This window comes from Argopecten irradians, chromosome 11 (assembly GCF_041381155.1).
Source record: "Argopecten irradians isolate NY chromosome 11, Ai_NY, whole genome shotgun sequence".
In the NCBI taxonomy this organism is placed as follows: domain Eukaryota; kingdom Metazoa; phylum Mollusca; class Bivalvia; order Pectinida; family Pectinidae; genus Argopecten; species Argopecten irradians.
In genome coordinates this window covers 9,241,964-9,256,095 of record NC_091144.1, presented here as the reverse complement: position 1 = coordinate 9,256,095, position 14,132 = coordinate 9,241,964, and the positions used below count along the sequence as shown (strand labels likewise).

At 34.5% G+C, this 14,132-nt stretch overlaps 1 protein-coding gene across 4 annotated transcripts in view; it reads right to left on the bottom strand.

The window, feature by feature from the left end:
- The window catches only part of LOC138334703 (probable G-protein coupled receptor No18), a 36,302-nt gene that overhangs the window by 13,472 nt on the left and 8,698 nt on the right, over nt 1–14,132 (bottom strand). The window contains exon 2 of one of the 4 annotated variants that reach the window (XM_069283378.1): nt 3,734–3,982. The exons of the other annotated variants lie outside the window; for them this stretch is intronic. The gene's annotated coding sequence lies outside the window, so the exon portion shown is untranslated. The remainder of the gene's footprint in view (nt 1–3,733; nt 3,983–14,132) is intronic. 4 annotated transcript variants of the gene reach the window in all.

Below are 14,132 nucleotides of genomic sequence, written 5' to 3'. Positions count from 1 at the left end.
TCCATCGTGCTAATGGCTGCTCGTGATTTTATCTCACGCATAGCTTGTATAAGTACCTAAATACTTAATGTTTCTCGGCATGTCGTAGATATACTTTAAACTGACCATCGACATTGCTCGAGTTTGTGTTGACGGCTATCACCAATAATGATCAGAAATAATTTCCTCTCTACAACATGTACGAAGCATGATTATATTATTCTGCTTCGTAGAAGCGAGCCAGCTATCAAGCTCTTTTGACTGTACTTTACAATGGTGGACAGCTCTCCTCCTACCGTGCTTGAGAAAACTCTCATTTGCAATTCCTGCATGACGATCTTTTATGAGTAGGGGTCGATCACTTTATCCAAGGGCTATGGCTCTTTCAGCATGCCTCCTTGTCTGCAAACCACAGCGATAATAACGTGGACATATTCGATCTTATAAACAAGGCTTGCCATCAAAACGCTCTGATCAGAATATATCTCTTCAATGCTACGGTACAAGCGCTATATTTGATATTAATGTTAGGTATCAATAAAACATATTGGTCTGTTACTACGGAAATGGGTCGTTTTTCATGGAAAACAGCATTGATATATACATATTATTTTGTTATTTATTATATTTCATTAACTGAAACATTTAGAAGACGACACTATTTGAGGTATGTGATATGCAGGTAATTAGTATTGTTATTATGAATTGTATAAAACCTGCAGGTGAGTTAACCTGAGGACAACAATGACCATAGTCGCGTACATTTGTTCTACTTTTTAGAATAAAGACTAAACCAATTCTGGTAAAAAGTAGGTATTTACTCCGTTTATCCAGAATGACATTTTCCTAGTTTGTTTGTGTGTCATATAATTATTTTTTCTTTGTTTTCATACCAAATCTGTCTTTCTGATTGGCCATACCACTATGAAAAAAATTTGAGAATGGCGCAAAACCCCGACGTTATCGTGACGTCACAATAGAGGCATTGACGTTGCGTATTAATTCAGAAAAAAGAATCCCTTGAAAACCCACTATAATGTTACATTTAAACATACTTCATTTTATCAAATAGAGTATGAAATTAATCATAAGTATTTATGTCACTATTTTTTAATTTTATCGGGTTATGAAAAAAAAACCTGTTTGCAAACTTTATGAGAATCTGCTACGGGGATTCTCACAGTTTGCAAACAATTTTTTTTCATACTCTGATAAAATTAAAAAATAGTGACACCAATGCTTAAACATCGTTGACCGTCCTTATCAATTATTATGTACAATGATGAAAAGGAAATACATTACAGATCGAATCTCGGAAAAATAAAAATAAACATACATATAAAGTAATAGAAGTCTGTCTTTTAAAGTGGTAGTTTCTGGATTAAGCTCTGGCTGAGACACACCATAGTTTCAGAATTAGTGCCTGTTTAGAGTTCAGTATGATGAGGGTATGGTGACCGGATTTCACATTGTCAGTACAATGTAACAGGGTGGAATGTGCTTCAGTGAGATAGCAGTAAAACGTTCCACTATTTCAAGGAGACATAACATGAATATATCGGAACCTCCCAAAAGACACTATGACAAGGAGACACAACGTGAATATATCGGATTCTCCCAAAAAAACAGACAATAACATAACACGGTAAACTTGCATGGTCATGGCTATCAATAGACTAAACCCTATCAAATAGTCCAAAGAAAACAACATTACCTAACGAAATCATTCGACTTTACGGATCATGGTTTGAAAATTCCCACTAAACCATTGAGATGAAAAGAGTCATATCTGAACTAGATCGACGGATGACCATTGTCCACTACACTATCGAATCATGACGAGAACGTGCGTCGAGAGCCTAAATACTAGGTCATAAGCTTTTTCTCCTTTTGCTTTCTACAATTGATTTTCTGGTTTTTGTGCTTTTTGTTAATCGATAGATTGACGTTGGATGTAAGATTTCTTTTCATTCTAGAACACTGAATCGACGACAGCTTCGTTCTTACTTCCTATGTAATTTGTGACTATGAATTGCTTCATGTGACAAAAGACACCCAAACCTTATATAATGAATCTCGACTTGCTATATAAGAACCTATTCCCTGTCAGGTCTCACAACCGTGTGTTTATAAAATTCTCTTGAGAAACAGTGTGATTATATAGAAAATGAAGTTACACCAGGGGTTGTGTCGAACTCATTACACTTATATTGTTGGAAGTCACAATTTTGGCCTACTTGACATTTTTCTGCGTGCTGTAAAATCGACATTCCTGTCATAGTTTTCTTTCTTTGCCTATTTGTATGGTTGATTTGATTGGACTGACATATAAACAGCTAGGCTCTCTCCTGTATGCAGTGTGCTGTATGTGTGAATGTATGTATGTTTTGGGAAACGGTGGTGTCTCCTTGTGATGGTGGATCTATGTGTCTTTTGTGTCACTGAAACATGACGCCAATGACACTAAACAATATATCTCCCAACTCGGCTATGGGCAAACCAGTGTTTGGGAGTGTTGCCATTAGAAAGGCGAATTACATCATACCGACGACTTCTGGCGATTGTCATAGGGTGTATCAGTTTTACACGTCAGCTGTAGTTATATCATGTTTGAACTATATGAACCCGATTTCCTGCTAAAAAGAAAAGACAAAAATCCGTTCACACCAAAAAGTTATACATATTTATAGGACTTATTGTTCTGTATGTTGATACATAGTCAGATACAGGAGTGACCAGGCGCTGACCAGATTGTGTTAGCGTTGTGTCCAGACTAATTGACCTGAGAGCCACAGACGGGATGTGAGGAGGGTACCATATACTGTCTGATCGGGAGGACGTACAGTGCAGGCACAGGTGGCACGGCTATTACCACAGAAATTGAATCAGGAAGGGGACAGTATCTTTTGACGCGAAAAAACCCCGAATATGATGCTGTCCTCATAGTATAAGGATTATTTAGTGTCAATTCTGACGGAGGATAGTCATCAAAGTTCCTTTTAGTTTTTTTCAAATAGTATTCTTTATTTTTATTCTCAAGCACAATATATCATAGAGAGACTTGAACATTTATATTACATTTTGGAAATTAAAAATATTTTAAACACCACAAAATGTTCCTGCAACAATGTTAATTCATAATCTTCCTGATACCCAGTAACTTCGCCCATCAAATATCCCTATTGATCCAAATTCTTAAAACCTTTTATTTTCAATAAAAATTATTTAACAGTTTTTTTAATCGTTATGGCGAAATTATATTTTTCTTTTAAAGTTAGCTAGTAAGCTTAGTTTGCATAACATAACACGTACAACACTCTGTTTCCGTGCATTTAAAAAAAAGTATTTGATCGTAAAGAAGATAACTAAGAGGAAGCAGAAATGTAAATATATATATATGTAGTATATATCTGCTGAACTTTTTTCCATCATACATAGCTAACAAATCAACGATATATACTGACAAAGTAACAACCAATAACAAACCTGACATTTTAACTTTGAAACTGCAATTATTTCAAATATTCGAAATATAAACACAACGGTTATGAACACAAAATAGAATTTGTATTTGACTATTCCCATTATTTTTCACGTATATGTATGTATATGTATTTATTTCAAACGCAAGCACTCATAACTGTTTTTTAAACTTTGCAAGCAAGTAGAAATGACATTAAATTAGGATGTTTTTCTGGTAATAAGAGTATTCAGATATCCGCTAGTTATACCAAGAGCATGGAAGACAACTTACCGATATAACATTTAGGTTGCGTAGATATGAGGAAGATGGTTGTTAATTCCACGAATATGTAGGTAGACTTGTTATGAGGAAGTTCACTATCTGGCTTTAAAAGTAAGCAATGAGTTCCGGGAAGGTAGCAAACGGACGTATTTTGATACACTGACACATGTAGGTGGTCGTAAACTGTTAAGATGTATCACTTTCGTCGTGTTCCACCAATCAAAACGTTTGTGCGTCCACAGCCATTCGCATAACAACCTAAACAGACCAATCAAATTCAACTCACAACGGACGCTGACCAATCAGGACACAGAATTTTAATTTTAAGATTACAATGACGATGCAGATAGTAATTATCAACTTGGGAAATAAACTACATAGTTGTCGTCCTCCAATTTACGAAATGAAAAATCCTGTCTATTCGTGAAATAGGATAAACTTGATTAAGGAAATGGGGAAGTGGATCTTAGAAATAACACGACCATAGAAAGCTTGAGTGAGTGATCTAGTTTTAATGCGTTTAATGAAACTTTAGATAACTCATGATCATTACATTTTAAAATTGTTAAAAATACCATTGTGTGTATGTAGGAGATTTGAGAGGACATTTAACAAACTCCAGATCTTACGCAATATACAGTGCTTCAGTCATAAGGAGAGCATATCAAATTAACGGGGACGATTCTCGGGAGACAATATCGCATGGCGCGGTTTGCCAATCGTTATCGCACTAGAAGTTCAGCCTAAATTGATAACCAACTTTATAACATTTTAACTTTGCTGTGTAGGAAGAATAAAGCAATCAATGCACACTTGATTAGAAGAAAATGATTTTTGTTCACATTGAAAAAAAAACTATTTATCGAGCAGGCCTAAATATGTTATTTTAAGATGTTTGCTAATGAACTCCTATAATACAGAACCCTCAAACTTAATTGCAAATAATTTCTTACCTGATCCGAAAGTATGAATAATTATTATTAAAAATGCCTGTTTCATAATCACAAGAACCGAAATTTCACGAGTTTATACATGTATTTTTTTTCTTTATGTTTATATTATGACGACAGCATTTAATGCACAAACTCCACTGAGAGGAGGGTCATTTTCATTGCAATGGTGCGTGATACAAGGTATATTTTACCTCACTCTTTCAGGCACAAACCCGCTTAGAAAAGATTACGGAAGTTTAATACCAACAATTCTTAATTATCTTGGCGCCTGCCAATTTGATGATAATAGAATATGAGTTTTTACCTGCATTATCAACAAAGAAAGCTGGTTTCATATGAGTTAAAATCTTTGTCGCTGAGAAATGATAGTTGCTACCAGGCTTTCGCACGAGCCCTGTCTCTCAAATCATTTGGATTTTTTTTCAATGATTGTAAAATCAAAACAAATAGATGGACGCATTTTGTTAAATAATGCAACGTAATTCCCTCTTGGATTCGAACTATCGAATCTTTGAACTGTACGCGTGTAACAACTACCTAGCCTTTAATAGACTATAAACTATAACTCATATAGACTATGAACTTCAATCGCTTTTGTGACATTATTGTCATTGTGACGTCACAATTGCCTTGCCAGCGATCATGGAAAATGGCTGTTCGATTGGCTGCTCCATCCTTGACGATATCGGATGATTAATCCATTATAGATGCCAAATCCCTTTGTATTTCAACATAAAATTGTAACCAAATGTAAATATAAGCATTAAACATCTTTCAGTTTGCATTCAAAGCCAATATGAATGCCAACTGAACAGAGGCAAATCCAACATGAAGTGCTGGAATTTGCCTCTGTTCAGTTGGCATTCATATCGTTCAATGATTAAATGTTAACCATATATACGTATTTGTGAATAGTTTAACACCACAAGCCGTTACGGAAACAACATTATCACTAGTTATAGAATAAGTGTAGAATTGCATACTTGTTTATACGGGTGTAGAATTACTTTTGGCTCGAATACCTTTCATTCACATTTCCCGATGTACAATTAATTAAATTTTATTTAAAAAACAAAGACTATGCCATTTGTTTACATTACGTCAATACCGATTCCAGTAAATAAATGAGTTTCTATATGTTTTATCTTGTCACGGTGTTCGCGCGTGTCTAAGCTTGTTATGGACAACAACAGCGAAATTGTATTCAAATGATGACTGATATATATGGCGACCACTGAGACGACCCAGCGTGCAATTATGACAGAATTGATTTAATTTGAAAATCACTCTTGCAACTGCTGTGAAGTAGGAAAGCTTCAAATTACATTTCCGTCGTAGGTGAGTTAATGACTGTTATTTTAATGCGTATTGTTCATTCCTTACACGGAATCAAAGCCTATTTAAAGAGAAGATAGATGACTTTGTGACTTACCTAGTCGTTAGTGCTACCGAATGTTAGTGCTGTATATAATTATAAATCTAACAATGCTCTGATTATCACGAGAAATATACACCCTTTCGTCAACTGGTATATCTCGCCGTCGTCCTAGATTCGATTTGAGTTCCGCTTTCTTAAGAATAGCAACCGTGCTAATTAGAACCATTGAAAGAACGCGTCTTTCAACACAATTCCTGGCATCATTTACCAAAGTAGGTGGAGATAGAATGAAACTTTACAAAGAGCACAAATCTTCATAGACGTAATGGTAAATTCCAAATTCAACGTGATGACATTTTTAAATATACCTCCATGGAATCAACAGTTTACGAGTTATATTCAGAACAAAATGCCTTTGCTAACATCGACAGTCTGAACAGCACTAAAAGGTTTAGGTTTCATAGATAGATAATACATTTTTCTATGATAAGTCTGAAAAAGTCACAGAAATATGTGACATCGATCGTTTTATTGGTAACATTAAAGGGAATATGCAATTTATGAGAAGTTGCAATAAGTCTTTATCACGAATCGCTTGACAAACACATTTGTCTAAAAGTTGTTTAATGAAGAAAAAGTAGAGGGATTGACGGAATCACGTTAGAATTTTTTTTTTGTTCATTATCATATTAGTTATATGTGGTCAAGGAGCCTACGACAAAGAACGCCATCAAAGATAAAAGAGGACACCATGCTAAGATTAAAACGAGAACAACTGCAAGATACAAGGAGATATCAACCAAGTTATCCGCTAGAACAAGCGTCCGTCGACGACACCCGTCGTGCGAAACATTAGTGCATCCTGGATCTTACAGAATAAATTTGTCCTGTTACAAGAGTGATATTTACAGGTAATTGTATGAAGGCAGCAAGCTGTTCTTGTCTGATTCATCTAAAGGTACGATTATCATTACTACTAACTTATTCCAAACCCTGCTCTTCTTAAATACAGTTATAACAAAGATCAAATACATCGCATGCGCTATTTCTTCTTTGCATTTTGCAGAGTACCACCCTTTTGGGTAGTCATGTGACGACATTAATTTGTAATTTTAATCACTACCTACCCTACACGCAATAGCAGATAACCCTAATATTACACAACACTACACGAGGACCTGGGTACTTGAACTAAAGTACATCCTATCTTTTCATTAACATAATCGGGATTGCCGCCAAAGTGCGCATTCGTCGTTATGTACCTATCCTGAGAGATCATATGTTACCGAATTGAAAAACATCTACATATGCAAACATTTAATTTATATCAAACTCAAACAGATTGGCAGTTCCATTACAAGTCTGGGCTCTGGAAATACTTATCCTGACTCTATCGTACATTCCTAATTCTGTCTGCCGCTGCATGACCCATCGTAAATGGAGATTTAATACTCTGATGCCAATATGTGTTAACTAACGCTTCATTTAATGCGGGGTGAACGATGACCAACAACAACAAGCATGTTAGCAAGGTGTTGCAATTTGCGATAATCTATTGCTCTATTTACCGCCATACTGATTGCTAGTTACCATGTATAGCACGACCTCAATATAAGCCTCGCAATTTTGCCTTTATGGCATGAACGAAGGTCAAAAGGACATTCGCCAGATTAGAGGACATCACTTAAAAGATTGTGAAGCCAAATGGCTCTCTAGTAGTATATGCATGTATGTTATTGCTGTGACTAGGTATAAATCAACCTTGTGAAAAAGTTACAGCTTCAACAAAGGTAGAGTATAGTTTGGGTTAGTCTATTCGAGTTGTGTCTGCATTTAACGTGGAACTCTTGTCGCCTGGATATATAAACACACCCAAACTACGTATACTAGTTTAGTAGAATATGGTTTCTCTCGCACATGGGACAAAACACAGAGTTTTCCTCACAGGGGAGAGCGCTCAGAAGTGATGCGGTGTTAATGGGGACGTCAAAGTATGACAATTAAGTAAGGACTAGCCAGAGTATAACATACTTAAAATATTGGTCGAAAGAAGTAACGGTCGAATTCCAGATTATAGTTAATATTGTATAACATATTGAATGCAAAAAGTCAGCATTCAATCTAAGTGCGCTCTCCGATTTTGATTTAATATGCATGCTATTTACTTGTCACATAACGCTCGATATTGTATAAGCATACAGCGTCCCTTTTTTACAATTTAGCTGTGGAATTGATGTATGTGGTGTCTATCTAGGTGTACCAGATGGACAGACTCTATCCCGACCGTGTTGACAGGCAGTGATATAACTAGGGCGTTTATTCAATCCAGTACTGATTGGCGAATTCCTACTACTCTCTAATAGAGCAATGACTGTATAAAAATAACACGATTCCCTATTACTCATGTTTGATGTGGTACACCCTTGATAGGAGTCAATGAGTCCTTTGTTGGCCATAGAAGCGTGGTGCTCTCACTTCATTAAACCTATAATGCTTCACGGACGGTTATCCTCGGCTAGTCTCACAGCGTAGCCTGTGCTCACAAGTCCTGTTCATGGTAGCAACGTTCTATCATCCCGGATGTTAGTAGGACGTTAACCAAGAGTCCATTTCCACGAAATCCAACTTTCGTATATTAGTTTGTTTTATTAGTTTTAACTTCTTATAAACAACCAGGGTTATTTGAGGACGGCATCTTACTTGTACAAGGTACTGCGGTGTGTGCATGTCGGTATATTTTGGGAGGCTGTGGTATATTCGTGTTTTGTTTCCCTGAAATAGTGGAACTATTGCCATTTTATAGCGATATCTCACTGAATCTTGTCGTCAATGACATCGAACAAGCACTCTATTTCATCTGGTCACATTATAGTAACAATGGTTTGTTTGTTTGTTTGTTTGTTTGTTTGGTTAATTAACGTCCTATTAACAGCTATGGTCATGTAAGGTGTGTATTTTGAAGCAGTCGTCCCACTCCCCTTCCGTGTATAATTTCTTTATCTTGTTAGAGTATGAGATAAATAACAATGTATTGGAAATTATGTAATTGTTAATTATTATTTTATCGGGCAATGAAAGAAATTTTGTTTGCAATTTGTCCGAGTAGCGCATTCTCACAAAAGTGTGCAAATAAAATTAATTTCTTAAACCGAGTAAGTTAAAAAATAGTTAAATCAGTGCTTATAATTAATTTTGAAGTCTTCTCGATAATATAAGATACGTTTAAACCTACGATTCCCCTGATTTTCCGATGGATTATTATTTTTTCAAAGAAATCAATACGCAACGTAGATGTCTATATTGTGACGTCATGATAACATCGGGTTTCCGCGCCATTCTCGGATTTTTTCTTCATAGAATATAAAGAAAAAGAATCTGCCAATCAGAAAGTCGGATTTGGTATGAAAACATGTAAAAAATAATTATTTGATTTGAATGTAGTTAATCACTCGTATGTATATCTAATTAGTATTTTATGCTCTCTTGTTATCAATACACTTTCTTGGATAAAAAAATATATAACTCATTTCTTACGTATGATATAAACATTCTACATTTACTAAATCAAATCGTTTTCGTATAATGTATACGCGTATTAGTAAAGCTAGTGAATTAACGTAGAAATATCAACACTACACTACATTGCGTTCACAACATTGTGTGTTGCGACAATGTACTTCAGTCGCATTATTCCTTCCTTTAATTGATATGATGAATAAGACACCAAAGCATGAGAACAATGTGAAGACGCCACTGGGTTTAGTTGGCTCTGGATTATTACATAGATCGTGATTCCATTGAGAAGTAGCCAGTGAATGATGATTCATCTTCTCATATAGCAGACGAGATAAAGAACACGCACTTCCGATAATACGAACATGACGTATGCACATTGTATCCTTAATTTGATATAATGTTGTTATTACATTGTTTTAGAGGGAAATATGACAATACAGGATAATGCTATTAACAAGACCAGAATGATCAAGTCTTAGGAGTACAATATACACAACGGAATGAGACTATTTCTCTGTATCTTTGATATTCGTTATAAAAAATACAGTATCTTTATACAAAACTATATACGTATCATCAGAATTTAGTGATCGTTCAGCGTAAAGAAAGCTCCGTTTAATCACAAAAGCGATCAGAGTTCTGTTAGAACATTTTCACACATCGTATTGATGAATTGGATCAATCAGTGTTTAAATAGAGACAGAAATATCAAACACTATTAATAATTAGCAACAAGAAAAAGCAGATAGCGATTTGGACCAGTTGTGTGTGGTGCTCGAGCGAACAACATTTAAAACCACGTTGACATACTTCAAACACTTCCAGTATCTAGTTTATATCCATCGTGTAAATAATAGATGCTCTCTTTTGAATTTAAGAAGCGCCTGGTGAATACCAGTTGAATAGTTCCATTACCATAGGAGCTAATGCCAATTGTCGGTATTCATTTTTTCTGTTTTTGCCTAGAACTCAACGTTATCGTAAATCAGCGCCTTCAGATGCAATACTTCACCATGCCTTGATGCATTCAATTTCTAGAGAGACAATCACGCCACATCACCATAAACTTAATGACTTGTCATGCTTGACATGCTCTCTCGTGACATATATAACTCTGTTCTATCACAAGCACCGATTTTCTTGATGTTGCAAGTTCCAGACATGTTGTATTACTGCAGCTAATTACCGTTAAGTCGTGTACCAAACAATAATACTGATGTAGACGAATGGGAGTCGTGTTCTCACACAAATACTGTTTTGCCTACGGTTATATGTTTTTTTAATAAACACTTTTTACAATATGTTTTATTGCCAAGAGTCATGGTTCATTTTTAAACGAGGATAGTTTTACCGATTACAAAGTGGCGAAAAGTGAGAAAAATAAATAAAAACGTAATATATAACAAATAATGTAATAACTTTGTATGTTACGATTATGCCATAATGGTGGCATAATAAGTACATCATTTAAACATGGTACAAAGGAATAAGTACATCACAACACATGGTACAAAAAAGACAAAGGTACAAAGTACATCACAACACATGGTACAAAGGAAGCACATCACAACACATGGTACAAAGGAATAAGTACACATCACAACACATGGTACAAAGGAATAAGTACATCACACACATGGTACAAAGGAAAGCACATCACACACAACACATGGTACAAGGAAAGGTAAAGAATAAGCACATCACAACACATGGTACAAAGGAATAAGTACATCACAACACATGGTTCAAAGGAATAAGTACATCACAACACATGGTACAAAGGAATAAGTACATCATAACACATTGTACAAAGGAATAAGTACATCACAACACATGGTACAAAGGAATAAGTACATCATAACACATGGTACAAAGGAATAAGTACATCACAACACATGGTACAAAGGAATAAGTACATCACAACACATGGTACAAAGGAATAAGTAAGTCATCAAACACATGGTACAAAGGAATAGTACATCAAACACATGGTACATCATAAACACATGGTACAAAGGAATAAGTACATCAAAGGGAATAAGTACATCACAACACATGGTACAAAGGAATAAGTACATCACAACACATGGTACAAAGGAATAAGTACATCATAACACATTGTACAAAGGAATAAGTACATCATAACACATAGTACAAAGGAATAAGTACATCACAACACATGGTACAAAGGAATAAGCATACAAAAAGGAATAAGTACATCACAACACATGGTACAAAGGAATAAACACATCATAACACATAGTATAAAGGAATAAGCATATCATAACACATACCATAAAGGAATAAGCATATCATAACACATACCATAAAGGAATAAGCATATCATAACACATACCATAAAGGAATAAGCATATCATAACACATACCATAAAAGGAATAAGCATATCATAACACATACCATAAAGGAATAACATATCATAACATATACACATATACCATAAAGGAATAAGCATATCATCATAACACATAAGGAATACATTCATACAAACAAAAGGAATAAGCATATCATAACACATACCATAAAGGAATAAGCATCATAACACTACCATAAAGGAATAAGCATATCATAACACATACCATAAAGGAATAAGCATATCATAACACATACCATAAAGGAATAAGCATATCATAACACATACATAAGGAATAAGCATATCATAACACATACCATAAAAAAATAAGCATATCATACACTACCATAAAGGAATAAGCATATCATAACACATACCATAAAGGAATAAGCATATCATAACACATACCATAAAGGAATAAGCATATCATAACACATACCATAAAGGAATAAGCATATCATAACACATACCATAAAGGAATAAGCATATCATAACACATACCATAAAGGAATAAGCATATCATAACACATACCATAAAGGAATAAGCATATCATAACACATACCATAAAGGAATAAGCATATCATAACACATACCATAAAGGAATAAGCATATCATAACACATACCATAAAGGAATAAGCATATCATAACACATACCATAAAGGAATAAGCATATCATAACACATACCATAAAGGAATAAGCATATCATAACACATACCATAAAGGAATCAGCATATCATAACACATACCATAAAGGAATAAGCATATCATAACACATGTTTACATTAATTATAACACAGGGTATAAACGCAACAGAACACCAGAACGCATTGTCAACAAAATTAGTATATTACTAGACTCATTTCCACAAATGCTTTGAATGCAAAATTTGTGAGTGCTTGTTTTCAGTAGCTGCCTAGTGCTACCTAATATTAACAACGCACGCTTCAGATTTTACATTAATATTGGACTATGATTTTACAGATGTTTGGTCTGATTATGTTTCCATGTGTGTGAGTAACATGCTGTAATAAATCAATGATTGTTAGATTAGATTTGATTTAGATTTAATGAAACGCGTAAATTAGAGAAGTTGTTTGGTTTCAGAGATATTCCTCATGGCTTCGATTTTAAAATTACGTCATTACATTATGTTGTGTGTATTATCTGTGAGAGAGGTGTACGATTATGATATAGTTAGGTTACAACTGATACATTACTGACGACATGTATTATGATTTCATTACACCAGATCCGTACTTGGTATATGAGTTAATGTTCATATTGGTTGTGATGAACACGTCACGTGGATACAGATACTGCGGACAAACAATATGTTAACGATTCAGGAAAGTCCTTTTGCCTCAATCATTTCCTTTTGAAAAAAAAAAACACACAAAAAAAAAACGTTTTTAAACCATCCATGAACAGACATGGAGCTTTCAAGTCGGGTTTCACATAGAAAAAGATTTTCGTTTTCAAATGTTATTTCATAAAAATATCTTGGTCTTGACAAAAGGACATCGATTTGCTATCAACACCACTTCTTTGAAGTGAGGGATGTGAATGTATGATGAGACTCAAGCTGACACTCATTGAAATATGGCCAAAGCTCTTAAAAACCAAATTAGAAAAAAACACTTTAGGCTTCCTTTCCTTTATGAATATTTATTAAATGCAAATTCCAGTGGTATTACGCATACTAACGGCCGCGATTCTGCAAACTTTGCTAATTTACAACTTTCTTGTGGTTATGATAGTATTTCAAATCACATCCATTTATCAATTACTAAGCTTATTTTAATAGGAATGTTCACCGTTTGTTATATGTTATATTTGGTGATATTTTAATAAAATAGTTATCTCGGATTATTGTATTTACAAACTCGGAGTTGACCTATATTCTGCTGCTGAAATCCTGAATGGCAGAAATAAAAATCCTCTTTATGCAATTTATATTTAAGATCAAATTCTAAAAAGAAGCAAAAGAAAAAAATATATGTGATACGGCTACGTAATTGGTAGGGCTTAATTGTGACAAATGAGTTACAGAAAACCTCTCCTCAGGTATTAAATATCACTCAGTAAGTTAGGACGGTAGTAATATATATGGCATTGCTAATAAATATAATTTAATAAAGACGAACTGATAGTAGTTCGAAAGGAGCATTAATAGCCATAACGATTAT